Below are 27,907 nucleotides of genomic sequence, written 5' to 3'. Positions count from 1 at the left end.
ACAATTCTGTATTGGTTTTGCCATACATTGACATGAATCCACCGCGGGTGTACTGCTATTAAACACTTTCAGACTGTGTGATTTATGTATGTGTGTGTGTTTGTACAGTAAGATAGCTTTTTCTTGTTTGATTGACATTATGGTCATAATAGGAAAACAAAAAATATTGTTGTTGGAAGTTTCTAGTCTAACTAATGGTCAATAATTGCCCACCCAATTTCATCAGTATATAATACTTGAGGTTATGCTGATAAAAAAAAATCAAACAAGTTGACTGTCTTCAAGCCTCTCCTTATTCCATGGACACTACTTTAATCATACTTCTACAATATATCTGCTAATGTTGGACAGTGCAGCTGGGGTGTGAACTTCCTGTTATTTATAACCTGTGAAGGAAGAAGAAAATATCAATCTGCTTACTCAGAGGAGAAACAGGCAATGGATCCCAAAGGCCAGAAGGTGAAGCTTAATGATGGCCACTTCATTCCTGTCCTGGGATTTGGAACCTATGCACCTCCAGAGGTAACAGTAGTGGTTGTGGGTTGAGATATAAATAGTAAGTGAATGTAACATGAGTAGAAGGGACTTGGGTTGTCAAGCCCTGAGTTCCTGGGTGACTCTGGGAGGGTCATGTGGTTCCACCAATCAGGCTAGAACCATGCTCTGTGAAACGGGAGATAGCATCCAGTCTCCACTCTGCATCAGGGTCTGAGGTTGTGCTCACCTGCAGATTACTCTGGGTTCCCCTCCAGTTTCCATCTCTTTCCCAGCTTGGCAGAAGAGGAGACTCGGCTGTCAAGAAAATTGTCAGCTGCTTTGCTTTGAAGGTGATTGCAATGGTGAGGTTTATCTGTATATTTAATTATTTCCAGAACTCTTTCCTCCTTCCCAAAAGCCATGACACAGAGAAGTATTTGAGGTGGGAGGTCCTATAGATGAGGTGAATGAAAAATAATGGGAATGAATTGTTTTTCTACTGTGGAGTCCCTGCTAGATGGCAGGCAAGAAACACTCCAACTGTGTTTTGCCTCATATTGCTGTTTCTGCTTGGAAACTTATTCTTAGGGAAAATATAATCTCATTTGAAGGGAAAAGGTACTATCTTACAGGCTAGGTTTTCTAATGTTTTCTTGGGCTTCCCTGGGTGTTCAAATGGTAAAGAATCTGCCTGCAATGCTGGAGATATGGGTTCGATCCTTGGGTCAGGAAGATCCCCTGGAGAAGAAAATGGCAACCCACCCCAATGTTCTTGCCTGGAGAATCCCATGGACAGAGGAGCCTGATAGGCTAACGTCCATGGGGTCACAAAGAGCTGGACACGATTGAGTGAATTTCACTTTCAATGTTTTTTTTTTTTTTTTTTAAATTAAAGTATGGTTTGCAGTGCTCGGGCATAACATGGGCTGGTAAGTCTCTAGTCTGGAAGTGAGAAAGTTTGCTGTCTATCTTGTCTTTAGTGTAGACGTGGCAAGGGATTGGTCCTTAAACTTTGAGTCTCACTATTCTAATTTATAAAAAGGAAAAACATATTCAGAGACATTTTGCAGATAGAAGACAGGACTTGTATATTTTGTAGAGCAAAGTGGGGTGAGGGGAATGAAGGAGCCAGGATATTACTGAAGCTCACTGGCTTATTCCTTGGTGATGGTGGTGGTTTAGTCACTCAGTCTTTCCTGACTTTTGTGATCCCATGGACTGTAGCCTGCTAGGCTGCTCTGTCCATGGGATTCTCCAGGCAAGAATGGAGATGACAATACCCTAATGACAGAAAGGGAAGAGGAACTAGAAAGCCTCTTGATGAAGGTAAAAGAGGGAGTGAAGAAGCTGGCTTAAAACTCAGCGTTAAAAATACTAAGATGATGGCATTCAGTCCCATCATATCATGGCAAATACATGAGGGAAAAATGAAAACAGTGGCACACTTTATTTTCTTGGACTCCAAAATCATCGTGGATGGTGACTATAGCCAGGAATTTAAAAAACGCTTGCTCCTTGGAAGAAAAGCTATGAGAAGCCTAGACAGTGTATTAAAAAGCAGAGACATTACTTTGCTGACAAAAGGCCATATAGTCAAAGCTATGGTTTTCCAGTAGTTATGAATAGATGTGAGAGTTGGACCATAAAGAAGTCTGAGTGCAAAGAACTGATGCTTTTGAACTGTGGTGTTGAAGAGGACTTTTGAGAGTACCTTGGACAGCAAGGAGACAGACAAAACCTGTCAATTCTAAAGGAAATCAACCCTGAGTATTCCTTGGAAGGACTGATGCTGAAGTTGAAGCTCCAACTTTGGTCACATGATGCAGAGAGCCAACCCATTGGAAAAGACCCTGATCCTGGGAAAGATTGAGGGCAGGAGGAGAAGGAGACGATAGAGGATGAGATGGTTGGATGGCATTATTGACACAATGGACATGAGTTTGAGCAAACTGCAGGAGATAATGAAAGAGAGGGAAACCTGGAGTGCTGCAGTCCTTGGGGTTAGACAGAGTTGAACAGGACTGAGCAACTGAACAGAAACAACAGCTTATATGAGAACATTACTTTGTACACACCTTGATTGCATACAGTTTTTATGTGGTGTGGTGTATTCTTTGTGGCCTCACTGCTATACAGAGATCTTAGAAGCTTTTACTTTGTTTCTTGATGCTTTTACCAGACACCTTACACCTTTGTTGATTTATCTTCAAACATCTCACTATATAAATAATATCCATGACTACAACTTTATGCAGAATTCTTTGGGTTCTTCCAGCAAATCAATGAACCTGCAGGTGGTCTTGAGGTCTCTGATGCCATTAGTCAACCACTGACTGCCTCAGGTTGAAGGGTTCCTGGGTGTCCACTTAACCACTGACCAGGAATGTTCAGGGAAATCATCAAGCATTCATCACTACACATACAGAACTAACCAAAGGCACAAAGAAATGTTTATATTGGGAAGGTGAAAGCTTATGTCTAGCAATTTCTTATGTGATATTCAGCTTCTATCTTTGTTGCTTATGTAGGTTGCTAAGAGGGAAGCTCTGGAATTCACAGCATTTGCTATAGAGGTTGGGTTCCACCATATTGACTGTGCTCATGTGTACCAAAATGAAGAGCAGATAGACCAGGCCATTCAAAGTAAGGTTGCAGATGGCACTGTGAAGAGAGAAGACATATTTGCACTTCGAAGGTCCTGTGTGTGTTGTGTGTGTGCATATGTGTGCAAGTGATTGTACCCAGGTGACAATTATATAATAGGATCATTTGTTCAGTGAAGAGTTGTTTGGTGAACGATGCTTATTGGTATATTCCTAAAGTATTAGCGTTTCCTGGTAGTTCAGTGCTTAAGACGTGGTGCTTTACTGCCATAAGCTGGGATTCCATCCTTGGTAGGGGAAGTAATATCCCACAAGCAACATGGTACACATCCCCCCACCTCATAAAAAAATTAACTAAAGTTTTATTAATACAAATTTTATTTCTTAACCTCTGCAGCTTTGGTGCACATCCTTTCGACCAGAGTTGGTCTGACCAGCCTTGGAAAAGTCACTGAAAAACCTTCAACCCTATGTTATGCATTATCTACTGGCTCAGAAGGTTGGAAATTTGTGTGATCACATCAGTGCTATATCTTGTGTTAAAATGTTCATCAACCTGCCTGGATGGTTGAAGTGAGATTTGTCTAGTAGGTTGAAGGAATGATTACACTAGAGTAGAGTCCCCCAAGTAATCATTTATGATCATCTTATAACTGAGATTCTTTGAATTCCTTACATGCCTCCCAGAAAAAGGAGTTAAATAATCTGAGAGTCTCTGCTTGAAAACTTTTGGAAATATAAATAAGCCAGTTCTGCACCCAGTCCTGGTAATGACTCCCGAGTCTCTGGGGATTTCATGAACCAAGAATTTGGTGCAGCCGTGGTGAGCATGACACTGCCTTACATTGAACATGATGAGTTTCTCTTGCCTTTCACCCTTTCTAGGTGAGCAGATTTGGTGGTGCTCCGTCTGGGTGGGTCTAAGCCTCATACCTTTATAGGGACTTGGGAGACCTTGCCTACACTCTCTCCTGTCTTCAGATGAGGTCTGTGGTCTGCACTTAGCCTTTAAGAAAGGTTTACTTAGAACAACTAATTTCATGTCACAGAACTCAAGCCATCTGACACAAAACAGCTTCATGGACTACGTAGCTGGCAAGTTCCAGCCACAGACAGAGGGCTGCAGTACTCTTCAGAAATGTCTCCTTTTTTCTATTCCTTATCAGGGTACTACTCATGGTTTGCTTTAGTTTTACTGAACATTTTCCATTAGCTGCCTTGGGGCAGCTCAAGCCTCATGGTCATGAATATTTGAGAGCATGGCTGGATCTTCCACATTCTATATCAACCTAAGGAGAGACTTGCTGGTTCATACGCTTTCCCTAGGGCCCCTGATGCTCAGAGATAAAAAGAAGTCTGGTTATCTAGCCCAGGTCAAGATTTCAATTTTTATTCTAGAAATAAAGCCATGTAACTTACTGTCATTCCCAGCTCACAGAAGCACTTCTAAAGAGGCAAGTACAAGAAGAGACAAAGTTCACAGACGTCACTGGAAGTCTGTTTTAGGAAGTAGAAAACTTGTACTTATTACAACATATATTTAGTATAAAAGAGTAGAGTAACCCTCCCTCCTGAAGACATAAAATCACTTTGCAGATATTAGTATCTAGAAAGTTGTAAAGATACCTCATAGAGGTTTAATTCCTGGGAGCCTGGCTAAATATGGAGAAATTATTTTGTGACATCTATAAAATGACTGCTTCCATTCCAGCTAGGGGAGGACATTTTGCCAACAGATGAAAATGGAAAACTAGTATTTGACTCAGTGGATTTCTGTCACACATGGGAGGTGAGTATGGGAAGGAGAGAGACCAGAGGAGGAGCCGGGACAGTGGGAACCTCTTTCATTTCTTCCACTTGTGAGAATGGGCTGTGGACCATCAGACCCAGCAGTTCATAAAGTCTAAGGGCTGTGTTGCTGGGTTGTCGGGAGGAAACCACTGCTGAAATGTTCCAGAGAGGAAAGGAGGAGATGTATGGGACAGTGCAGACAGGCATCTCTTTCCTTCCATGTGATATGTCTTCTCCGGGGTTCAAAGAGGAGACGATAATTATTTTTGTATAATGTCTTCTTCCCCTGTTTTCTTCTTGATAATCAATGTTAATTCTTGATGGATGACAGTTTTTACAGATTTTTTTTCAGCTTTTATTCTTGTTCTATTGCCCATTCCAAGTGACTGTTCACCACCCCTCCCTCCCAGGCACTGGAGAAGTGTAAGGACGCAGGGCTGACCGAGTCCATAGGGGTGTCCAACTTCAACCACAAGTAACTGGGGAAGATCCTGAACAAGCCAGGGCTCAAGTACAAGCCTGTCTGCAACCAGGTGAGCAGCTCGGCTCATCTCCCTCCTGCTCTTCAGAACCTCCTTCTTGCCCTGGAGCCTGATGTCTGTCTGTCCTCCCCTCCTGTTCATCCTACATTTGTGGACAGAAGGTTCTAGAGAGTAGGGACCTGTCTGGATGGTGTGAATAGAACCCATAATGGTATCTCTGTCTGATAAATTTGGATGGAAAAAGTGCAGAGGGCTTTCTGGTAAATCGTGAATAGAATCCAGAAGTAGAGGAAGGAAGCATTTCCCTGAGATGATAGCATGACCAGTTCGGAGGTTGAAAGCGTCCTGGAGCAAGCTTTGTATAGGAAGGAAAACCATGAAAACACAGAATCAGAGGTAAATTAATAAAGAGTTAAATCAGTTGTGATGGGTATTAAGGGTTTGTGTGAGGTTCTGATGGCTGAATCCTAAATCTTGGTGTCACAGCATTTATAAGTCGTTAGCAGGGAACACAGTTCAGAAAATTGTACTGGACATTACGAAAATCATCCAGGTTAGAGGGTGAAGTTAAAGTCTCATGGTGATGCTAACAGTCTATGAAATATTTATTCATGAATGTCTACTCAAATGTACAGTCCATCTTTTGATTAGTCAGTCTTGGACTGGTTCTCCCATCTATGTCCATCATAAATTAACTGTATAAACCCACTTTTCTTTGTTTCTCTGTTGATGTTAATATTTCCAGGTTACATTTAATGTTATAGTTTTTCCTTTATCATTTTTTAAACTTTTTGTCTCCCTCTGTCATATTAGTATTATGTTTCCATAGTATCTGACACTCTTCTCTATTGGTTTTCTAAAGGTGGAACATCACCCTTATCTCAATCAGAGGAAACTGTTGGATTTCTGCAAGTCACATGATATTGTTCTTGCTGTCTATAGTGCTCTGGGATCCCAAAGAGTAAAAGGATGGTACAGAACTATAATGAAAAAAAACAGGGAATTTATGTAAAATTCAATTTTTGATGAGATAGTTTAAATCATACAATACTCAGATAACTCTCATAGGCAAAGGGAAGAGAGCAGAGTAATGGAATGAATTCTCTTTTATCTTCCCATCACCGAGCCAATTTTTCTAGATTGTATTAGCTTGTCGACTCATGAATAACAATTGTCTGCATTAAAATCTATATATGATCTCCCAGTTGAGACCAGAGACACAAGCTTATGTCATGATTTACCTATTAACTAATGAACACATTTTAAAAAATATGTGTTTCATTTCTTTGTGTTGATTTTATATCCTGCAACTTTACTATATTCATTGATTAGCTCTAGTAATTTTCTGGTGGAGTCTTTAGTGTTTTCTGTGTAGAGGATCATGTCATCTGCAAACAGTGAGAGTTTTACTTCTTCTTTTCCAATCTGGATTCCTTTTATTTCTTTTTCTGCTCTGATTTCTGTGACCAAAACTTCCAAAACTACGTTGAATAGTAGTGGTGAAAGTGGGCACCCTTGTCTTGATCCTGATTTTAGGGGAAATGCTTTCAATTTTTCACCATTGACGATAATGTTTGCTGTGGGTTTGCCATATATAGCTTTTATTATGTTGAGGTATGCGCCTTCTATTCCTGCTTTCTGGAGAGTTTTTTTTTTTTTAATCAAAAATGGATGTTGAATTTTGTAAATGGCTTTCTCTGCATCTATTGAGATAATCATATGGCTTTTATTTTTCAATTTGTTAATGTGGTGAATTACATTGATTGATTTGCAGATATTGAAGAATCCTTGCATCCCTGGGATAAAGCCCAGTTGGTCATGATGTATGATCTTTTTAATGTGTTGTTGGATTCTGATTGCTAGAATTTTGTTAAGGATTTTTGCATCTATGTTCATCAGTGATATTGACCTGTAGTTTTCTTTTTTTGTGTGGCATCTTTGTCAGGTTCTGGTATTAGGGTGATGGTGGCCTCATAGAATGAGTTTGGAAGTTTACCTTCCTCTGCAATTTTCTGTAAGAGTTTGAGTAAGATAGGTGTTAGCTCTTCTCTAAATTTTTGGTAGAATTCAGCTGTGAAGCCGTCTGGTGCTGGGCTTTTGTTTACTGGAATATTTCTGATTACAGTTTCAATTTCCGTGCTTGTGATGAGTCTGTTAAGACTTTCTATTTCTTCCTGGTTCAGTTTTGGAAAGTTGTACTTTACCTATACACTAATAATGAGAATATATTTTTTGGGGCTCCAAAATCACAGCAGATGGTGATTGCAGCCATGAAATTAAAAGACGCTTACTTCTTGGAAGAAAAGTTGTGACCAAACTAGATAGCATATTGAAAAGCAGAGACATTACTTTGCCAATAAAGTTCCGACTAGTCAAGGCTATGGTTTTTCCAGTGGTCATGTATGGATGTGAGAGTTGGACTGTGAAGAAAGCTGAGCACCGAAGAATTGATGCTTTTGAACTGTGGTGTTGGAGAAGACTCTTGAGAGTCCCTTGGACTGCAAGGAGATCCAACCAGTCCATTCTGAAGGAGATCAGCCCTGGGATTTCTTTGAAGGGAATGATGCTGAAGCTGAAACTCCAGTATTTTGGCCACCTCATGCGAAGAGTTGACCCATTGGAAACGACTGTGATGCTGGGAGGGATTGGGGGCAGGAGGAGAAGGGGACAATAGAGGATGAGATTTCTGGATGGCATCACTGACTCGATGGATGTGAGTCTGAGTGAACTCTGGGAGTTGGTGATGGACAGGGAGGCCTGGCGTGCTGCGATTCATGGGGTCGCAAAGGGTCAGACACGACTGAGTGACTGAACTGAACTGAACTGAACTGAATAATGAGAAAATAGAAAGAGAAATTAAGGAAACAATTCCATTCACCATTGCAATGAAAAGAATAAAATACTTAGGAATATATCTACCTAAAGAAACAAAAGATCTACATATATAAAACTATAAAACACTGGTGAAAGAAATCAAAGAGGACACTAATAGATGGAGAAATATACCGTGTTTATGGATCAGAAGAATCAATATAGTGAGAATGAGTATACTACCCAAAGCAATTTATAGATTCAACACAATCCCTATCAAGCTACCAACGGTATTTTTCACAGAACTAGAACAAAAAATTTCACAATTTGTGTGGAAATACAAAAACCTCGAATAGCCCAAGCCATCTTGAGAAAGAGTGAAACTGGAAGAATCAACCTGCCTGACTTCAGGCTCTACTACAAAGCCACAGTCATCAAGACAGTATGGTACTGGCACAAAGACAGAAATATAGATCAATGGAACACAATAGAAAGCCCAGAGAGAAATCCACACACCTATGGACACCTTATCTTTAAAGGAGGCAAGAATATACAATGGAGAAAAGACAATCTCTTTAACAAGTGGTGCTGGGAAAACTGGTCAACTACTTGTAAAAGAATGAAACTAGAACACTTTCTAACACCATACACAAAAATAAACTAAAAATGGATTAATGATTCAAATGTAAGACCAGAAACTATAAAACTCCTAGAGGAGAATATAGGCAAAACACTCTCTGACATAAATCACAGCAGGATCCTCTATGACCCACCTCCCAGAATATTGGAAATAAAAGCAAAAAAAAAAAAAAAAAAGGGACCTAATTAAACTTAAAATCTTCTGCACAACAAAGGAAACTATAAGCAAGGTGAAAAGACAACCTTTAGAATGGGAGAAAATAATAGCAAATGGAACAACTGACAAAGAATTAATCTCAAAAATTTACAAGCAACTCTTGCAGGTCAATTCCAGAAAAATAAACAACCCAATCAAAAAATGGGCCAAAGAACTAAACAGACTTTTCTCCAAAGAAGACATACAGATAGCTAACAAACACAAGAAAAGATGCTCAACATCACTCATTATCAGAGAAATGCAAATCAAAAAACCACAATGAGGTACCATTTCACATCAGTCAGATTGGCTGTGATCCAAAAGTCTACAAGCAATAAATGCTGGAGAGGGTGTGTAGAAAAGGGAACCCTCTTACACTGTTGGTGGGAATGCAAACTAGTACAGCCACTATGGAGAACAGTGTGGAGATTCCTTAAAAAACTGGAAATAGAACTGCCGTATGACCCAGCAATCCCACTGCTGGGCATACACACTGAGGAAACCAGAATTGAAAGAGACACGTGTACCCCAGTTTTCATCACAGCACTGTTTATAATAGCCAGGACATGGAAGCAACCTAGATATCCATCAGCAGACGAATGGATAAGAAAGCTGTGGTACATATATGCAATGGAGTATTAGCCATTAAAAAGAATATATTTGAATCTGTTCTAATGAGGTGGATGAACCTGGAGCCTATTATACAGAGTGAAGTAAGCCAGAAAGAAAAACACCAATACAGTATACTAATTCATATATATGGAATTTAGAAAGATGGTAATGATAACCCTGTATGAGAGACAGCAAAAGAGACACAGATGTATAGAACAGTCTTTTGGACTCTGTGGGAGAGGGCAAGGGTGGGATGGTTTGGGAGAATCGCATTGAAACATGTATAATAACATATGTGAAATGAATTACCAGTCCAGGCTCAATGCATGATACAGGATGCTCAGGGCTGGTGCACTGGGATGACCTAGAGGGATGGTATGGGGAAGGAGGTGGGAGGGGGTTTCAGGATGGGGAACACGTGTACACCCGTGGTGGATTCATGTTGATGTATGGCAAAACCAATGCAATATTGTAAAGTAATTAGCCACCAATTAAAATAAATAAATTTATATTAAAAAATAGAATAAAATAAATTAATTAAAAAAATAAATTCACAAAGCATCTTAAAAGGAAATATGTGTTTCTAGACTCACTTACCTTATGTCTAAAGTTGAGATAATAATATATAACTCCTAGGTCTATCAAGATAGAAAAGAAATTCAACTTGAACCATTTTTGTAAGCATCTATAGTAGAATAATGATGAAATAAATGTCTCTTATTTTGAGGCCTCTCAATTTTTATCAATACCTTAGAAAAAGTGAAATTTACAAACTATTTTTGGTCTTTTCCTTCAGTTTCTCTTTTCATGCCCTTGATTGTAGAAGAAACAACATCCGCTTAAAATTAAGGGACAAATACATGAGTTTGGCAGTCGTGGTCTCAACTCAATAATGGCTCCGAATTACCTGTAGAGCTCTGTAAACACAGAATGGGAAGTGACACAGTTGAGGTTCTAATTCAGTTTGTCTTCAGCTCTGCCATGGAATTTGTATTTCTAACAAGATCCCAGGTGATACTGATGATGCTGGTCCATGAACCACACTTTGAGAAGCAGTGGTCTAGAGTGAACCTCTTGGTCTGTTTGGGAAACCTACTCACAAACTGAGTACCTAGTCTCAGCTCCTCAGCATTTCTGAATTTCCTTCCAGGGTGAACCTGAACCACCCCGTTCTCTTGGAGGACCCAGTTCTCTCTGCCATTGCCCCAAAGCATAAGAAAACCCCAGCTCTGGTTGCTCTTCACTAGCAGATACAGCATAGGATTGTGGTATTGGCCAAAGGTAACAATAAGAAGTGGATCAAGGAGAATATACAGGTGATGAGTGGGACTGTGGGGAGAGGGTTCCCAAGGAATATCCTTCACGAGGTCATTCTTTTTCTGACTCTCAGACTGTCTTTGGACCAAGACGAGTTACCTGTTCTTTCCTTGAGCGTGAATGCGTTGTGTGTATTCCTGGTGGTTTTCTCCTCCTGCTGTGGCAACAAGAGAGGCATCATGTCTGGAGAGGGTCACAGTTGGACAGATAACGGAGGTTTTAGTTTGAGCATTACATTTGCAATGTATTCTGTCACTTCATGCAAATGATGTTTTGTTTTCTTTGTTCTCAATTGATGCAATTGAATTATTTGATTTTTTTTAAGAATGTTTGAACCACTCTAACAAAACACCACATATTGAGCACCTGAGAAAAAATTTAAATTTGTTTCTCACAATTCAAGCTGGAGATTTGAGTTCAGCGTGCTCATGTGGTCAGGTGAGGGTGCTGCTGCCAGTCACAGGCTTCTTTTTGTATCTTAACATGGTGGAGGGGGCAATAGAGCTCTCCCAAATATCTTCTATGAATATGATATTGTTTAAATCTCATTCATGAGGGCTCCACCATGATTACCTAATCGCCTCTCAAAAATTTCATTTCTAACACCATCAACATGTGAATATGAGGGCAGAAAAATTATGGCAGTGATCTTTAACCTCCAAACCATTGTGTTTTTAGTTTGCATTTCACTGAATTCTATTAAGGTTTCATTTTCATATATTTAATCTTCTTGAGTTTCTGTCTTTGTGAAAGTTCTTCAATAGTTTGTCCATTTTTGCTAGGTTGTATTTTGTTTTCGATGTAGGAGACCATTATTGTACCTTTAGCCATAGCTGTACAGGAAACTCCTCAGTTTCAGGATTTAATTCAGAGATCATTTATGTGTCTCTTGCTTCTGTGGTTTGACAGTCAGCCTTCACTCAGCTAAGCTGTTGTCCTCTTGGCTGGGTTCTTTTATGAATTTAAAGTTCGGCTCAGAGCAGCTTGGCAGTTCTGCTTTAGTAGGTGGATATGGCTCTTGTCAGATGGGCCTTCATGTTTCTCTGTATAGTTTTTCATGAATATTTGGCTTGACTGTACCAACTAACCTGGTCTTCATTTCAGCACAGGGCTATGACCCCAAGTTAGTGATTAGGGAAAAAGTCCTCTTCCTGTCTGGGATCAGATCTGGCTTACCACTTCTGGGAAATATCACTATTCAATGCAGGTTACAGGTCAGGCCACATCAAGGGGAAGGGAAATTGTCCCCTGATCAGTTGTTTCCATGTTTCCATTTAAATTTGGTTCTGTAATCTAGCTGGAACTGATTATCTAAGATAATATGAAAATGGATACATACGTATTTATGTATATTTAAATGTAAATCTAAGGTTCCATATTTCCTCACAGATTTTCATTGTCAGCTCAGTCACATATCAAGTTTTCATAAATACATTTTTGGTGTCTCTCTTCTATTTAAATATTCAGTTTTCTACACTGTGTTCTTAAAGTCAAAAATCAGTCTTGCTTTTCAGAATGGTAATTTTTTATTTTTTAAGAATGTCCTGACTGCTTTTGATTAGCTCTCTTTTATTTAAAATTTAATATCAGTTTACCAACTTCCAGGAAATAATACATGCTCAGGTCTTTGGTTCATGTTGCAATGAAACACTAGATCACTTTGGAGAAAAAGAATTTCTTTACAAAATTGAGCTTGCAATTTCATGATTATGATGTGAATTTTTAATTATTAAATTGTTCTTTAATGTTTTAACAATTTGATTACTTTCTGCACAAATGCATTTACATAAATTTTTAGTTAGTTTCAATCATAGATAATGAGTAGTTTGATATCAGATTCCTGAACAGGTTTTCATGGGGGAGCTTCCTTCCCACACTGCTTCAGCTGAATGCTGTCACCCTTAGAGTGTGTTGGGGAGAGATAATCAGTCTAATGTCAGCACAGGTTCAGTATGGAGTCAGCAGTGTCCAAAGGCAATGTGTTTGGAAAAAGAAGATTTTAGTTTGTTTTTTGTCACACGTGATTCACTTAGAAAGATAAGGGACTGATGCACTGTAAAGTTTGTGAGGTGGACAGAGAAGGAGAAGGTGTGGGAAGGAGAAGTGAGAACTCAGCAGAGGGTCCCAGGCTTGTTCACCTGGAAGCTGAGGACAGACACAGCTTCCCTGTCCCCTCCTCTTATCTCCATCCAGCTGGAAAATCCTCCAGTCCCCAGGGGGAGGCCAGCTTCTTGGGGGAGAGGTTAATGTGATTCTTCCTTCATTCCAGGTGTTTCACTTTGAGGTGACTCCAGAAGACATGAAAACAATCGATGGCCTCAATAGAAATATGATATGATGAGATACTATTGTAAGTGACTTGCAGATATTTCTCATGTACACTGTTTTCTGTAGAAGGAAGGTCAACAGGGGAGTTATGCTTTTCACAAGCTTAATTCTGGGAAGACAGTCCTGATTTCCAGTGTAGGAGTAAACCAGGGGCTTCTTGTAGACCTCAGACCAGGGGCTCGATCTCTGGTCTCGATCTCTTCCTCCAGGGCTCGATCTCTGACCAACAGAAATGTGACTGGGTCCCAGGAAAGCCCAGAAAAGAGTGGCCATTGTCCAGGATGGCCAGAGTGGACATTGTGGTGAATTCACTACTTTGTGCCCTTAATCCTTGGGCTTGCTGCACCTGCTCTTAGGGTGGAGGGACCCAGAAAACACAAAGGGCACGGTGCCTGTAGCCCACTATTCCTTCAGGTACCTGTGAAGATGTTTTATCTTTAATTCTTTTTGCATTGTGGAAAATGATTATGTTAATAATAACTGTATAATAATGAATCCATCGTGCATTACATTCATGTTTTGTTGTTGTTCAGTTGTGAAGTCTGACTCTTTTGCAACCCCCAAAGAGGTAGGACTGTAGCCTGCCAGGCTCTTCTGTCCATGGGATTTCCCAAGCATTTCCATCTCCAAGGGATCTTCCCACCCCAGGGCCAGTGTGATCCTTTACCACTAAACAACCTGGGAAGCCCGCGTTGATGTTTGCCCACGTACAGTTGTAAAATGTCATGTTAATGTTTTTCTGGAGGGGATCCAGGCAGGCCAATGTGCACCAGTGCTCAGAAGTCACAGGGGACCTACTTCCACCCCTTTCCCGAAGTGTCTGGTGTGTTTTCTCCCTAATGGGCATTTCTTCTCCAAGACATTACCCATTTATTTCCAATTGATCTTTTCTTTGGTCTTTTTTCCCTATTCCAACTCCCATTTCCTCATCCTTATAATTTCACAAAACTGAATTACAAGTAGGTCATTAACTTAACTGACCCTCCAGTGAGTGACTTCTGTGTTGTTAGCAGGACATGCCCAGGTAAGATCGGCTGGGTGTCTGGTTTCTTGAGTCAGCACTCATCCCACTGTAGCTTCTGTCAATCAAGAATACATCCCTTTGGAAGCCCCTATCACCTGGACTCTGACTTAGTCACTAACATGTGACTCCAGCTGCCTAATTACTGACGAAGATCAGGATTGAAGAGACAAAATAGAAATTTAGAAGGGAGTTTAGAGAGAAAGAATACAAATTATTTGTAAAACAAAGATTTAGTTTTTTAGGTTAGTTTTTTTAGTTTTTGTAATACTGAAGATATAGTTTCAGTGGAAAATCTCAAAACTCTCCCAATTGTTGCAAAGCTGTATCTTGATTCTAAGAAAAGATATGATACATGGAAAAAATGTGGAAAGTTCCTCTTCTGTACTCAATGGCTTTTAAGTTTTCAAAGGCTTTTTAATTCTATGTTCTCCTTCATTAGGCTGTGAATTCCTAGACTTACATATCTTTGTGGGCTCAACTCAATAGCAAAGCTTCTGGAACATGGAACCACAAAAAGTGCACTTTATAATGAATTGAATTGAAAAGGACACATTAGAATGAAAAGTACAAACATGGAAAAAAGGAAAACAGCTCTAAAATTAATTGCTGAATAACCAGTGTTTTAATACTTTATAAAGTAAGAAAATAATGATCCCACTTTGAGCTGTATGATTATTGAGGTGTACATGGTATCTCTTCAACAGATGAGAAATTCCTTAATGGAGACACCCTGTACTTTTTTTGGGTTCTCAGTATCTGCTTATCCATGGATGTGTGAAAAAGAGCAGCTAATTTGTTCACTGTGACCTTTCTCATCATCTAGGGACAGAAGTTCCATCTGTGTCTGAAATGACCTCTGTACTTAGTCCTGTGAATGTGTCCTCTTATTAATTGTAACCTGAGCCAAACTACCTGTCACTGTGGAATGAATATTACATATAAATGTTGGTATTGGATGTGCAGGTGCCATGGGCACATGGAGCAGACTCCTGTTGTGTGCTTATCAGGGGAGAAGGAGGAACGTGTTTGTAAATTTAGAGTTTAGCCCACTTCATACTTGATGGAGGTGCTTAAATGAAGTTTCTGAAATATGGAAAGCTTGCTTTTCATTTTAAAACATTTAACATGTTTTGAAACAATAAAGACTTCAAAGTAAGAATACTTTTTTTCTGATAATTAAAATAAACATACAATTTACAGAAAGTTAGGAAATAGAGGCAAAGGATTGAAAATAAAAATAAGCTGTGACTAACCGTTTTAATAATACTTTGGTGCACTTTCCTATACAAATGTGTGTGCATGTTTATTTACAAAACAAGTTGTATACTTATTTTTTAACTGAGCATAATTACCTTGGTATATTAAGAATATGATTTTAAAAATCCAGCATTATATTAGCTTACTGTAAAGCAGAAAATCTTATTCATTTATTTAATTTCTTATTTGTTTGCCTAGAAATTGTTTTATCAATAAATATAAATTAAAATGAGTCAATACTCTAGTGGAGGCTGAGGCTGTGAACAAAATTAGGATTATTAAGCTATTAAAATGGGTAAATTCCTGTTGGAGATAATTCTACACAGTCTCTCCTATTTTTGCACATCTCTTAGGCAGGGACACCAACTACCCTTCATCCCACACAACTTTTCATTTGTGCAAGAAACAGTTTTGCAACATGGTGATAGTGCTCCATGCATTTCTCTGGAACAGTAAATGATAAGTCCAGGAAAGAAGAGAGTTCATGTAACATTTAAGGGCCAGCAAGTTGGCTGATGTGGGTGGAGTTTAGTGAGGAGGGGAGACGGGCTGAAGACAAGTCAGAGAGCCGGTGGGGCAGGGGGTCCTTGTCACATAGGCTTTTAAAGGACTTTACTCTGTGAGAAACGGAGAATGATATTTTGGGTTTTGAGCACAATAGACATGAGCTGACATGCTTTTTTTTTTTTTTTTTAAGTCACTTTGGTTGTTATGTTGAGAAGAAAAAGAGGGAAAAGAGCCCTCTTTTAGGACTCAACAGGAATTTAGATGAGATGTGATGTTGGTTTGGACCACAGAATGAACAGTAAAAGTGATCAGAGTTGTTAGAAGAAGGATATATTTTTAGGGCAGCATCTGCTAGACTTTCTAACATATTGGACATACGGTGAAAGTCGAAGGGAATAAAAGTTGATTCCAGGTGTTTGTAGTTAAGGGACAGGAGATGGAAATGCCATTTTCTCAGATGCAGACAATGAGGGGAGCACATTTTTGTGGGGAGATTAGGAGTTAAATTTTAGGCATGTATATTTGAGGTGCCTTTAGGTACTTAAAAGTGAAGGTATATGAATACAGTTGGACATAGAAGTCTACTAGAGAAAAGGTTTAGATAAAATATTTATATTCATGATTTGTCAAATTTAGTTGCTACCTAAAGCCATGAAAGTAGAAAATCAGAGATATTATATTATACAGTGAGTGTAGACAGGGAAGTCAAGCTTCACGAGGATCCAGCATTAGGAAGTTTTTTTTTTCTTTGTTTCTAAAGTGGAAGAACCAGTAAAAGAGGCTGAGAAGGAGAGGCTAGTGAGATGGGAGGGACGGTTCTTAGACAGCACATGAAGTAAATGATTGGAGGAGAAAAGAGTCTAATGCTTCAAAGGGGACAAGTAAGAAAAGGGTGAAAACTGACCATTGGATTTCACAGTTAACCTTGGCAAAGTCAATGGAAACTTTGATAGAGTGCTGAAGGCAAACTCCGAGTAGAGTGGGCTCAAGAAATGGTGGAAAGAGACCAACGATAGACAGAGTATGCACAGTTTTCAAAGACTTTGCTGTAATGGGGACCATGGTATTGGGCAACTGCTGAAGAAACTGGACAAGGCTCCCAGTTGGGGGAGATGACCACCTGGCTCTGTGGTCAGAGGAACAATCCAGCAGATAGGAAAACCTAGGATGCAGCAGACAGAGGTGGGTTGACTTGAACCACATCTGTATTAGTTAATTCTGCTGCTCCAACAAATGACCAAAAATTTTGTGGATTGACACACCAATTTGTTATTTTACATTGTGGAGGTTAGAAATTCAAAATCAATAGGCTGAAATCAGAGGCCAGCAGGCCTGCATTCTTTTCTGGAAGTTGTAGGGAGAAATCTATTTTATTGCCTTTTCCAGTTCCTAGAGTACAGGTCTTGTGTTCTTAGAAGAGGTTGTATGCTATGACTAGAGTGTTCTCTTGATAAAACTCTGTTAGCCTTTGCCCTGCATTGTTTGTACTCCAAGGCCAAACTTGCCTGTTACTCCAGATATCTCTTGACTTCCTACTTTTGGATTCCAGCTCCCTATGATGAAAAGGACATCTTTTTTGGGTGTTAGTTCTAGAAGGTCTTGTTGGTCTTCACAGAACCTTTCAACTTTAGCTTCTTCAGCATTTGTGGTTGGGGCATAGAATTCGATTGATGTGATGTTGAATGATTTCCCTTGAAAGTGAACCAAGATCATTCTGTCATTTTTGAGATTGTACCCAAGTACTGCATTTTGGAATCTTTAATTGACTATGAGGGCTTCTTCTTTTATTCTAAGGGATTCTTGCCAACAGTAGTAGATATAATGGTCATCTGAATTAAATTTGCCCATTTCTGTCCATTTTAGTTCACTGATTCCTAAAATGTTCGTGTTTCCTCTTGCAATCTCCTGTTTGTCCACATCCAGTTTCTCTGGATTAGAGACCTAATGCTCCAGGTTCCTATGCAATATTATTCTTTACAGCATCAGACTTTACTTTCACCAACAGATACCTCTACAACTGGGCAGTAATTCTGCTTTGGCACAGCCTCTTCATTTTTTCTGGTGCTATTTCTCCCTCTTCCCTAGTAGCACATTGGGCACCTACTGACCTGGGGAGTTCATCTTTCAGTGTCATATCTTTTTGGCCTTTTCATTCTGTTCATGGTGTTCTCACAGCAAGAATGCTAAAGTGGTTTTCCATTGCCTTCTCTAGTGAACCACATTTTGTCAAAACTCTCCACAATGACTTGCCCATCTTGGGTGGCCCTGTATGACATGACTCATAGTTTCATTAATTACAGAAGACTGTGATCCCATGTGATCATTTTGGTTAATTTTCTGTGATTGTGGTTTTCATTCTGAGGGCCATAGGACTGAAATTCTTGCTCCCTCTCTGCCATGTGATGGATGAAGATAAGAGGCTTTGCAAGCTTCCTGATGGGAGGGACTGCCTGTGGGGAAAACTGAGTCTTACTCTGGTAGGCAGGGTCATGCTCAATAAATCTTTTATCCAATTTTTGCTGATTCGTGGGTCTGTATTCTTTCCCTGTAGTAGGAAAGTCACTAGACCATTCACATGTGACCTAAATAAAATCCCTTATGGATGATATAATGGAAGTGTTTCATAGATTCAAGGGATTAAATTGATAGAGTGCCTGAACCCTATAGATGAGGCTTGTAACACTGTACAGGAGGTGGTGACCAAACTATCCCCAAGAAGAAGGAATGCAAGAAGGCAAAATGGCTGTCTGAGGAGACCTTGAAAATAGCTGAAGAAAGAGGAGAAGGGAAAGGCAAAGGAGTAAGGGAAAGGTATACGCAACTGAGTGAAGAGTTCCAAGGAATAGCGAGGAGTTATAAGAAAGACTTCTTAAGTGAACAATGCAAAGAAATAGACTAAAACAATAGAATGGGAAAGATTAAATGTTTCTTCAAGAAAATTAGAGATACCAAGGACATTTTTCATGTAAAGATGAGGAGAATAAAGGAAAAAAGTGGTAAGGACCTAATAAAAGCAGAGGAGATTAAAAAGAGGTGCAAGAATACACCAAAGAACTGTACAAAAAAGGTCTTTATGACACGGATAACCACAATAGTATGGTCACTTAGCTCTAGCCAGAATCCTGGAGTGTGAAGTCTAGTCAGCCTTAGGAAGCATCACTATGAACAAAGTTAGTGGACATGATGGAATTCCAGCTGAGCTATTTCAAATCCTAAAAGATGATGCTGTTAAAGTGCTGCACTTAATATGCCAGCAAATTTGGAAAGCAAAGCAGTGGCCACAAGACTGGAAAAAGTCAGTTTTTATTCCAGTCACAAAAAAGGGCAATACCAAAGTATGTTCATATTACTGAAAATTTCACTCATTTCAAATGCTAGCAATGTAATGCTCAAATCCTTTAAGCTAGACTTTAGCAGTATGTGAACCAATAATTTTTTCAAGCTGGATATAGAAGATGTGGAGGAAGCAATGATCAAATTGCCAATATCTCTTGGGTCATAGAAAAAGCAAGGGAATTTCATAAAAACATCTACTTCTGCTTCCATGACTACTCAAAAGTCTTTGTGTGGATCACAACATACTGTGGAAAATTCTTAAAGAGATGAGAATAACAGAAAACCTTACCTGCCTCCTGAGAAACCTGTATTCAGGTCAGGAAGCAACAGTTAGAACCAGACATGGAACAATGAACTGGTTCGATTGGAAAAGGAGTGTGTCAAGGCTGTTTATCATCACCCTGCATATTCGACTTATATGTGGAGTACATCAAGCTAAGTACAGGGTTGGATGAATCACAAACTGGAATCAAGATTGCTGGGAGAAATATCAATAATCTCAGTTATGCAGATGACTCCACCTTTCTGGGAGAAAGCAAAGAGGAATTAAGAGCCTCCTGATGAAGGTGGCAGAGGACAGTGAAAAGCCTGGCTTAAATTTCAACATTCAAGAAAATAAGATCATTGCAATCAGTCACATCATGCATGAGTGCATGCTAAGTCACTTCAGTCATGTCTGACTCTTGCAACCCTATGGACTGTAGCCAGCCAGGCTCCATTGTCCTTGGGATTCTCCGAGCAAGGATACTGGAGTGGATTGCCGTGCCTTCCTTCAGGGAATCTTCCTGATCCAGGTGTAGAGCCCATGCCACTTATGTCTCCTGCATTGGCAGGCAGGTTCTTTACCACTAGTGCCACCAGGAAGCCTATCCAGTCCCATCACTTTATGGCAAATAGATGGGGGAAAAATGGAAACAGTGACAGACTTTATTTTCCTGGGCTCAAAAGTCACTGTGAACCATGACTGCAGCTAGGAAATTAAGACACTTGTTCCTTGAAAAAAAAAAAATCTATGACAAACCTAAACAATGTATTAAAATTGTATTACAATGTATTAAAACAGAGACATCACTTTTCCCACCAAGGTCCATATAGTCAAAGTTATGTTTTTTACAGTAGTCATGTATGAATGTGAGAGTGGAACCATAAAGAAGACTGAGGGCCACAGAATTGATGCTTTTGAACTGTGGTTCTGGAGAAGACTCAGTCCCTTCAACAGCAAGGAGAACAAACCAGTCAATCCTAAAAGAAAACAACCCTGATTATTCATTGGAAGGACTGATGCGGAAGCTCCAAGATTTTGCCTCCTGATGCAAAGAGCTGACTCACTGGGAAAAGATCCTGATGCTGGGGAAGACTGAAGGCAGGAGGAGAGGAGCATGACAGAGGATGAGCTGGTGTGATGGCATCAATGACTCAATGGACATGAGTTTGAGCAAACCCTGGGAGATAGTGAAGGACAGGGAGTCTTTGTGTGCTGTAGTCCATGGGGTGCAGAGTCATATGCGACTATGTCACTGTACAAGAAAATGCTTCATTTTTTTTGTCTTGGAGACTCTTTGGCCATCTTCAGAGACAGTGCATAGTGTCTTGGATTCTCTTATCTAATGCTCCTATCTTCCCACCTTCTCTGGGACTACAACCCTCCCAAGTCCCATGTATAAGGACTCTGATTACACCAGAGTGATCCAGGTAATCCAGGAACATACCCCATCTCATGATTTTAATCACCTTTGGTAAATAGTTCCCTGGCCAGATTCAAAACCTGTGCCCCCTGCAGTGGAAGCACTGGACCACCAGGGAAGTCCCAGGTTCAGAATATTTTAGCCATAATTTCATCAGATACATTTTCTGCCCCTTTCACCCTCTCTTCTGCTTCTGGAATCCATACACTGTGAATGTTCAGTTCAGTTCAGTTGCTAAGTCGTGTCAGACTCCTTACGACCCCATGAATCGCAGCACACCAGGCCTCCCTGTCCATCACCAACTCCCGGAGTTCACTCAGATTCTCGTCCATCAAGTCGGTGAAGCCATCCAGCCATCTCATCCTCTGTCGTCCCCTTCTCCTCCTGCTCCCAATCCCTCCCAGCATCACAATCTTTTCCAATGAGTCAACTCTTTGCATGAGGTAGCCAAAGTACTGGAGTTTCAGCTTTAGCATCATTCCTTCCAAAGAAATTCCAGGGTTGATCTCCTTCAGAATGGACTGGTTGGATCTCCTTGCAGTCCAAGGGACTCTCAAGAGTCTTCTCCAACACCACAGTTCAAAAGCATCAATTCTTTGGTGCTCAGCCTTCTTCACAGTCCAACTCTCACATCCATACATGACCACAGGAAAAACCATAGCCTTGACTAGATGGACCTTAGTCGGCAAAGTAATGTCTCTGCTTTTGAATATGCTATCTAGGTTGGTCATAACTTTTCTTCCAAGGAGTAAGCGTCTTTTAATTTCATGGCTGCTATCACCATCTGCAGTGATTTTGGAGCCCCCCAAAATAAAACCTGACACTGATTCCCCATCTATTTCTCATGCAGTGATGGGACCGGATGCCATGATCTTCGTTTTCTGAATGTTGAACTTTAAGCCAACTTTTTCACTCTCCTCTTTCACTTTCATCAAGAGTCTTTTTAGCTCCTCTTCACTTTCTGCCATGAGGGTGGTGTCATCTGCATATCTGAGGTTATTGATATTTCTCCCACAATCTTGATCCAGCTTGTGTTTCTTCCAGCCCAGCGTTTCTCATGATGTATTCTGCATATAAGTTAAATAAGCAGGGTGACAATATATAGCCTTGACGTACTCCTTTTCCTATTTGGAACCAGTCTGTTGTTCCATGTCCAGTTCTAACTGTTGCTTCCTCACCTGCATACAGATTTCTCAAGAGGCAGGTCAGGTGGTCTGGTATTCCCATCTCTTTCAGAATTTTCCACAGGTTATTGTGATCCACACAGTCGAAGGCTTTGGCATAGTCAAGAGAGCAGAAATAGATGTTTTTCTGGAACTCTCTTGCTTTTTCCATGATCCAGAGGATGTTGGCAATTTGATCTCTGGTTCCTCTGCTTTTTCTAAAACCAGCTTGAACATCTGCAAGTTCACGGTTCACGTATTGCTGAAGCCTACCTTGGAGAATTTTGAGCATTACTTTACTAGCATGTGAGATGAATGCAATTGTGCAGTAGTTTGAGCATTCTTTGGCATTGCCTTTCTTTGTGATTGGAATGAAAACTGACCTTTTCCAGTCCTGTGGCCACTGCTGAGTTTTCCAAATTTGCTGGCAAATTGAGTGCAGCACTTTCACAGCATCATCTTTCAGGATTTGAAATAGCTCCACTGGCATTCCATCACCTCCACTAGCTTTGTTCATAGTGATGCTTTCTAAAGCCCACTTGACTTCACATTCCAGGATGTCTGGCTCTAGATGAGTGATCACACCATTGTGATTATCTGGGTCGTGAAGATCTTTTTTGTACAGTTCTTCTGTGTATTCTTGAATGTTAGTATGTTCTATTCCTTAATTAAGGTAGCATTCTTTTTATATTTCTAAATTCTAGTAAACTATATTGGTAAACTATCAGTATGTATCTCATAGCTGATTTTTTTCAGGTGTTTATTCTTATTATTTCATCTGACACAATTTCCTCTCTCTTCTCGTTTTGCTTAACTTCCTCTCTCCCTATGAAGTGAAAGTTGCTCAGTTGTGTCTGACTCTTTGTAACACCATGGGCTATATAGTCCATGGAATTCTCCAGGTGAGAATACTGGAGTGGGTTGCTGCGGATATTCCCAACCCAGGGATCAATCCAGGTCTCCCACATTGCAGGCAGATTCTTTACTAGCTGAGCCATCAGGGAAGCATCCTTATGAAATTAGGTGAAAATTATCTGTCTTCATCTTGCAGGGGTGTCCATGTGTGGATGGGTCCCTGTGCAGTCTGTGTGCCCAGAGTATCTGGGGCAGAGCTGGAGCTGATGTTGGCAGGGTTATCCCTTTCCCAGGGTGTGCTGGCAGCTTGGTGGGAAGGGGAGAAAGAGGCTATACCAGAGCCAAGTGTGAACAGCAGTTTCTGTGCTCACTGGCTTTCCCGACCCTGCTGGGCCTTCTGGGTCCCAAGGCGCTGGAGCAGAACTCTGATGGTTGGGTCCAAACTCATTCCACCCATTATAAGTGTACACTGCCCCTCCTCACACATGCCCCCCTACACTGGCACTTTTGCCCTACAGGGGAACAGAGCTGGAGGAAGTTGTGCTGGAGCAGCCCCTGGCGCAGGCGGCCGTGCATGTGCTACAACCCTGGCACACTGGTCAGAGCTCCAGACCTTGCTTCTCTGGCAACTCTCTAATGGCTTCCCTGCCCTATTCAGATGTGTGTGTTCCCCTGTGTGTGTGTGTTCATATTCGGGTACCTGAAAGGACAGATAAAAACACACTTGGTAAATTTGTTCCTTATCACGACTTTCCTTCATTAGTTTTTTCGTCATGCTCCTTGTCCTGGGGATCAGTGCAACAGGAAAGCTAAGGGGTTTCAATTCAATTGAGTCAGCGTCTTGCCTGGACTGAGAATGTCTTTCTGATTCCAGTGAATTGTTGACTGTTTCTTAATGCCCTGTGTCCCTCAACGACACACCAGTTCTACTCAGGGTTTTATTAATACAAGGTCTAGTCTATATCTCCACCCTTATTCCTTTGTCCCTGACCCATATATGGGGCCAGGGATTATATATGTATCTCCCCCAGAAGCTGCAATAGCCACTCCAAGTGTTCTTCTGTTCTAGTTCAGAGGTAACTGGAACAGACTCCAGTCTCCAGGTAGCCCCCAAGTTAGTTGGAACATCATACACAAGGTGTTCTGTGACCGGTCTGGTTTGAGTGAGGCAACTGGGAACTGATCAAGACTGCACTGCTCCAGGCAGGAGGAGGATCAGTTCAGCTCAGTCACTCAGTCACGTCTGACCAAATGGACTGCAGCACACCAGACTTCCCTGTCCATCACCAACACTTGGAGTTTGATCAAACTCATGTCCATTGAGTCAGTGATGCCATCCAACCATCTCATTCTCTGTCATCCCCTTCTCCTCCCACCTTCAATCTTTCCCAGCATCAGGGTCTTTTCAAACGAGTCCGTTCTTTGCATCAGGTGGCCAGAGTACCATCAGATTTTCTTTAGGATGGACAGGTTGGAAATCCTTGCAGTCCAAGGGACTCTCAAGAGTCTTCTCCAACACCGCAGTTCAAAAGCATCAATTCTTTGGCACTCAGCTTTCTTTATACTCCAACTCTCACATCTATATATGACTAGAAAAACCATAGGTTTGACTAGATGGACCTTTGTCAGCAAAATAATGTCTCTGCTTTTTAGAACTGCCTTATGACCCAGCAATCCCACTGCTGGGCATACACACTGAGGAAACCAGAATTGAAAGAGACACATGTACCCCAATGTTCTTCACAGCACTGTTTATCATAGCCAGGACATGGAAACAACCTAGATGTCCATCAGCAGATGAGTGGTTAAGAAAGCTGTGGTATATATACACAATGGAGTATTACTCAGCCGTTAAAAAGAATACATTTGAATCAGTTCTGATGAGATGGATGAAACTGGAGCCGATTATACAGAGTGAAGTAAGCCAGAAAGAAAAACACCAATACAGTATACTAACACATATATATGGAATTTAGAAAGATGGCAATGATGACCCTGTATGCAGGACAGCAAAAAAGACACAGATGTGTATAGCAGACTTTTGGACTCAGAGGGAGAGGGAGAGGGTGAGATGATTTGGGAGAATGGCATTGAAACATGTATCATATCATGTCAGAATCGAATTGCCAGTCTATGTCTGATGCAGGATACAGCACGCTTGGGGGTGGTACACGGGGATGACCCAGAGAGATGTTGTGGGGAGGGGGGCGGGAGGGAGGTTCATGTTTGGGAACGCATGTACACCCGTGGTGGATTCATGTCAATGTATGGCAAAACCAATACAGAATTGTAAAGTAAAAAATAAAATAAAATGCTGCCTATATTGGTCATAGCCCTTCTTCCAAGAAGTAAGCATCTTTTAATTGCATGACTGCAGTCACCATCTGCAGTGACTTTGGAGCCCCCCCCAAATGAAGTCTTTTACTGTTTCCATTGTTTCCCCATCTATTTGCCATGAAGGGATGGGACCAGATGCCATGATCTTAGTCTTCTGAATGCTGAATTTTAAGTCAAAATTTTCAGTCTTCTCTTTCACTCTCATCAAGAGGCTCTTTAGTTTTTCTTCCCTTTCTGCCATAAGGGTAGTATCATCTGTGTATCTGAGGTTATTGATATTTCTCCCAGCAATCTTGGTTCCTGCTTGTGCTTCATCCAGCCTGGCATTTTGCATGAGGTACTCTGCATAGAAGTTAAATAAATAGGGTGACAATATACAGCCTTGATGTACTGTTTTCCCAATTTGGAACTAGTCTGTTGTTCCATGTCCAGTTCTAACTGTTGCTTCTTGACCTGCATACAGATTTCTCAGGAGGCAGGTAAGGTGATCTTGCATTCCCATCTCTTTAGGATTTTCCACACTTTGTTGTGATCTACACAGTCAAAGGCTTTGGCATAGTCAATGAAGCAGATGTTTTCCTGGAACTCTCCTCCTTTTTCTATGATCCAGTGGATGTTGGCAATTTGTTCTCTGGTTCCTCTGCCTTTTCTAAATCCAGCCTGAACATCTGGAAGTTCATGGTTCATGTACTGTTGAAGCCTGCCTTGGAGAATTTTGAGTACCACTATGATAGTGTGAGATGAGGGCAATTGTGTGGTAGGTTGAACATTCTTTGGCATTACCTTTTGTTGGGATTGGAATGAAAACTGACCTTTTCCAGTCTTGTGGCCACTGCTGAGTTTTCCAAATTTGCTGGCATATTGAGTGCAGCACTTTCACAGCATCATCTTTTAAGATTTGAAATAGCTCAACTGGAACTCCATCACCTCCACTAGCTTTGTTTGTAGTGATGCTTCCTAAGGCCAACTTGACTTCCCATTCCAGGATATCTGGCTCTAGGTGAGTGATCACACCTTTGTGATTATCTGGGTTGTGAAGACCTTTTTTGTATAGTTCTTCTGTGTATTCTTGCCACCTCTTCTTAATATCCTCTGCTTCTGTTAGGTTCATACCATTTCTGTCCTTTATTGTGCCCATCTTTGCATGAAATGCTCCCTTGGTTTCTCTAATTTTTTGAAGAGATCTCTAGTCTTTCCCACTCTATTATTTTAATCTGTTTCTTGGCATTGATCATGGAGGAAGGCTTTCTTATCTCTCCTTGCTATTGTTTGAAACTCCATTCAAATGGGTATATCTTTCCTTTTCTCTTTTGCTATAGCTTCTCTTATTTTCTCAACTATTTTTAAGTCCTCCTCAGACAACCAATAAACTCATTCCAAATAGGGAAAGGAGTACATCAAGGCTGTATATTGTCACCCTGCTCATTTAACTTATATGCAGAGTACATCATGAGAAATGCTGGTCTGGTTGAAGCACAAGCATCAGTCAAGGTTGCTGGGAGAAATATCAATAACCTCAGATATGCAGATGGATGACACAACCCTTATGACAGAAAGGGAAGAAAAACTAAAGAGCCTCTTGATGAAAGTGAAAGAGCAGAGTGAAAAAAGTTGGCTTAAAACTCAACATTCAGAAAACTAAGATCATGGCATCTGGTCCCATCACTTCACGGGAAATAGATGGGGAAACAGTGGAAACAGTGACAGACTTTATATTTTTGGGCTCCAAAGTCACTGCAGATGGTGACTGCAGCCATGAAATTAAAAGATGCTTACTCCTTGGAAGGAAAATTATGACCAACCTAGACAGCATATTAAAAAGAAGAGACATTACTTTGCCAACAAAATTCCATCTCATCAAGGCTATGATTTTTCCAATAGTCATGTATGCATGTGAGAGTTGGAGTATAAAGAAAGCTGAGCACTGAAGAATTGATGTTTTTGAACTGTGGTGTTGGAGAAGACTCTTGAGTGTCCCTTGGACAGCAAGGAGATCCAACTAGTCCATCCTAAAAATCAATCCTGAATATTCATTGGAAAGACTGATTCTGAAGCTGAAACTCCAATGCTTTGGCCACAAGATGTGAAGTACTGACTCATTTGAAAAGACCCTGATTCTGGGAAAGATTGAAGGCGGGAGGAGAAGGGGATGACAGAGGATGTGATGGTTGGATGACATCACCGACTCAATGAATGTGAGTTTGATAAACCTCCAAGAGTTGGTGATGGACAGGGATGGCTGTCGTGCTGCAGTCAATGGCATTGCAAAGAGTTGGACACAATTGAGTGACTGAACTTACAGACAACCATTTTGCCTCTTTGCATTTCTTTTTCTTGGAGATGGTTGATCAGTGCCTCCTGTACGATGTCACAAACCTCCATCCACAGTTCTTCAGGCACTCTGTCTGTCATACATAATCCCTTGAATCTATTTGTCCCTTCCACTATATAATTCTAAGGGATTTGACTAAGGTCAAATCTGAATAG

The 27,907-nt window shown here is 40.6% G+C and overlaps 1 protein-coding gene and 1 pseudogene across 1 annotated transcript in view; both read left to right on the top strand.

Annotated features, from left to right (window-relative positions):
- LOC120869468 (dihydrodiol dehydrogenase 3-like) overlaps window positions 1–27,907 on the top strand; it is a 269,082-nt gene that overhangs the window by 207,530 nt on the left and 33,645 nt on the right. The gene's annotated exons all lie outside the window — the stretch shown is intronic.
- Window positions 420–13,266, top strand: LOC120869410 (annotated as a pseudogene).

This window comes from Oryx dammah, unplaced genomic scaffold (genome assembly GCF_014754425.2).
Source record: "Oryx dammah isolate SB20612 unplaced genomic scaffold, SCBI_Odam_1.1 HiC_scaffold_10, whole genome shotgun sequence".
NCBI classification, from domain to species: Eukaryota; Metazoa; Chordata; class Mammalia; order Artiodactyla; family Bovidae; genus Oryx; species Oryx dammah.
The sequence above is the reverse complement of the archived record's forward strand: the minus strand, read 5'-3'. Positions and strand labels throughout refer to the sequence as shown.